Source organism: Terrapene carolina, unplaced genomic scaffold (genome assembly GCF_002925995.2).
Source record: "Terrapene carolina triunguis isolate 2854851 unplaced genomic scaffold, T_m_triunguis-2.0 Scaffold84, whole genome shotgun sequence".
Taxonomy (NCBI): domain Eukaryota; kingdom Metazoa; phylum Chordata; order Testudines; family Emydidae; genus Terrapene; species Terrapene triunguis.
In genome coordinates, this window is record NW_020664435.1 from 16,612,137 (window position 1) to 16,616,152 (window position 4,016).

Genomic DNA, 4,016 nt, shown 5'->3' on the forward strand with positions numbered 1-4,016 from the left:
TTTTTTTTTTTTTTTTTTTTTTTTTTTTTTTACATTTTAAATGGAGAGAACAGCGCTCTGGGCCATTATCTAGGCCAAGATTCAGGAAAGCACATATGGAGTGCTTAAATTCATCTTTTTTCAGGGAAGCACTTGAGCATGTGCTGACCTTGAAGCATGTGCTTAAGTCCCATAGTATATATTTAAAATTAATCACATACTTAAGTACTTTCCTGAATAGGGATGTGTTCCCGATTCAGGGCCATATAGAATTGTAGTAATACATATAATTCACTGCAACTTTTTATTAACATTTTCTCAGGGTGTTTTTCTTGTCTTATTTCTCAAAACACTGAAAGCCTCTAGGGGCTAATCCTGTTCCTATTGGAGATAATGGGAAAACTTCCACTAAATTCAATGGGAGCAGCTTTGGCCCCTTAATATGTTAACTAGTGCAATCCCCATCTACAAGGTATTGAAGCTATTAAAATAGTATGGTAAGGCCAACATTTGCAAACCTGGTACCTAAAGTTAGGAATCTAATTTAGGCATCTAGGTGGCCTGATTGTTTGGTGGAACTGAGCACCTCTCCAGCTCCCATTGATTTCAGCGGGAGTTTTGCAAGAAGTCTGCAGGTTTAGGGCTCACTATGCACTTAATGACGTCATCCATACATTATATTCCCACTTGGGTGCTTTAATTGCATTGCTGTTCTGCAGGACATCCAGCATCAAGCGTGCTGGTGTTTGTTGCTTCCCTTTGCTGGCAGACACGAGAGCTACATGTTCAGCAGGAGGAAGCTTTTGGGAGAGGAGTGAGATGGGAGGATAGTTGGAAGAGATGACTGTGATAACGTAGGGCTGGAGAGGAAGGACAGAAAAAGATGAGTGCAGTTTGGGAGTGTTAGACAGATGGGAATGATCCAAGTGCAGTTTGGGGGGGAGATCAGAAAGAGACAGACTCAGGAGTGTTAGCAGCTTAGTTAGTTACATTTACTCTTTGCCAAACAATTAAATAGCCCATCCGTGTCCCCAGAAATGTAGCTGTCAGATGAGTGCATTTTCACTCTGTTCATCACACTCTCTCTTTAAATGAGGTCCACACACACACACACAATATCCTGTTAAAAATCAATTCACTGAATGGTAGCATTACATATTCAGAGCAACTATTCACATCAAAGTATTACTACATAAAGTGCATGATCACATAAAATGTGTTAATAAAACCAGTGTCGGTCCACCATGTCATGATACTGTTTATTCACATCAGCAAGCAACTGGATGGATATTGATGTCTACAGAAGTAGATGTCTGAGCTCACTGGTGCAAGCTAACTTCAGTGGCAGCATAAAAAGACAGTTAAAGAGCCCGTATGTATGTAACGCTATGTACAGAGTGAAACACAGGATTGTTTCAAAGTTGCTAGCAAATATCAGAAAAAAGCCAAAAGGAACATGAAACTTCATATTTACATATATTTAAATTTCAAGGTATTTAAAAGTTAAATAGAAGGCTGTTTAGCTACAATTTCAGACAAGGATGAGAACTTTAATTCTTCCAGTATGCCAATTTATTGAAGATGACATTGTTTTGCAGATACCATAAATGTGAATGAAAAATTAAACCATTTATTAAAGGTGATATACACGATTGCACTAAATATGGGGCATGACAGAGCGTAATTAAACTGAGATGTAGTGTGATTAAGTTGTAGTGTGGATAGACTATTACTCATAATATGTAGCCAATGAATTAAGGGGGGGTTCTTGTTATTTAAAGAAATAAAATGTTAAATTTTCACTAAAACAAAATGAGGTGTCATGCATCAATGATCCCATTAACAGCACTTGTTATAAATGCAAGAACAAGATTAACACTTCACATAGCACAAGGAGAGTATTTAAGAATACAAGCTCCAGCCTAAGTCTTAGGAGATATGAAGCAACTGTCAAGGGCAGATATTATCAGTCAACTGATGATGGCTGTGCTCCCTTGTAAGTCACAGTGGTAATTTGAAGTTAACATGTTAAAAATAATTAAAATGACTCCCTAAGGGTTTCCATAGTTGAACAAACCTTCCAGAAAATTTGAATCTTTAAGACTGGAATTTTGGAAGTTCACTCTGATAAGAATAATATAATTATTATTCAATAGTTGCATGAACTTATCTGAACCTACACGGTAAGAAAATTGAGCTGGTAATCTCACAAAATCAGGCTCTCACACAAAATTCCTAATATTGCTGGTTTTGATTGTTTAAAAATACTTCTAGAATAGTCTCTCTCATGGCACTTTAATACACCTAGCCAATGTCCAGTTTTTCACTCTTTTAATCCAGGACTCTCCTAAGGCCAAAGGACTTGTCTTGGTTTTTTACACATATTCAGATCCCATTCTTGTTAATCATTTTACGTATCAATAAGACTCAAACGTAGGAACTTCAGTCTTAAAGCATAGCACTTCTCTGTCTGCTAATATTAAAGGAGCATCTTCACTAACTCAGCAAGTAGTGGAAAGGCCCATGATATCCAAGAAGGTTCATGATATTCTACTAAAAGGCAGAGATATGCCTGTACCCCAGCTAACTCCCCAGGCACTTTCTTTTTAATTTATGCTCACTCAAATAAGTGAGGAAAACAGGCAGAGCACAGCACAAGTCATTCGAGGAGCAACACAGTCAATTCATCCCTTATCAGGGACACTCAGAAGAGCATAAGAATGCAAGCCAAGTGCTGAGAGACTTGGAGAGCTACCTCTTATGTATTTAATACCATGGCCCAGATCCTCAAAAGTATTTAGGTGGCTAGCTCCCGTTGATTTCCAGGGGAATTAGCTACCCAAATACCTTTGAGAATCTGGGTCTATATTCCTATATGGCCCCCATCATCAAAGTAACTGAATATTCCAACACTTTCATACTGAGAAGGCCAATTATATTCAATGACCAAGTCAGGGAATTGGAACTTCAAGCTCCACAGAATTTGAGTTCATTTTGAAAGTTAAGGTGTAGAACTACAATGATGAACTAAAGAAAAATTATACAGCTAGGTTCCCACAGACACTCAGGCCACCATGCATCTCCATCTACCCCCTCTCCCTTTTAGGCAAAAGGAAAAGCAAGATCCTCAAAAATAACAATTTTTGGTAATGACTGAGTGACTCTGTTTAAACTGCTTGGATTAGAGCTGGAGTTTCAAGATTTAATATAGATAAATTCTACTGTATTTAAAGTAGTGCTGTTCACACCAGTGAAGACTCTGTAAGTCTTTGCCTTATAAACCACAGAAATATACAATTGGAAACATGAAACTTTGCTTCAGTGGAACCTTGCAGTAACTATAATTGGTTTTGCAAAAATACAGCAATAAACCCAAAGTTCTGAGAGTGTTGTTGTGAGGCCAGAGGGGATCAGTAACAATTCTCAGGACATGTACAAAAACTCACAGTTTTAACAGGAACACAACCATACTAGCCAAAGCAACAAAAACATTATTATTGACAATAGGGAGTTTCCCCCAACACCTGAAGACAGCACAGAAACACAGACACATTCAAGAGGATGCAGAGACTAGAACAAGATCTCTGGCAACAGCTCAACTGCTATCACCAAAAACAGTGAGTAACGACATAAAATAAAACATGGGTTTCACGGCAGAAATACAATCTCCCGGCTCTGAGGGGAAGTGATTTTGCAAGACTACAAGACAAGAGAGATTGAGAAAACTGCTGTAGCTCAATGACAAATAGAATTACTAAAATGTACAATAATACAACTGTAATGTAAAAGAAGGGGAAGAGAGAGAGAGAGAAGTCCAGGTAGGCCCCACAACAAGTCTGCTAAAATGAGGCATCTGAAAAAACTACAAAGGCTTGTCTGAAACGCAAAAGACTTCAAAGGCTAGTGGGAGTATGCCAAAGATTGAAGAAAACCAAACACATCCAGATAGAGGATTGTCAGACATCCTACCTGCAGGGAGTAAATTAAAGAGGGGGATACAAGGAATACATATGCTGAAGCTTTCAAAAGAAATCTGA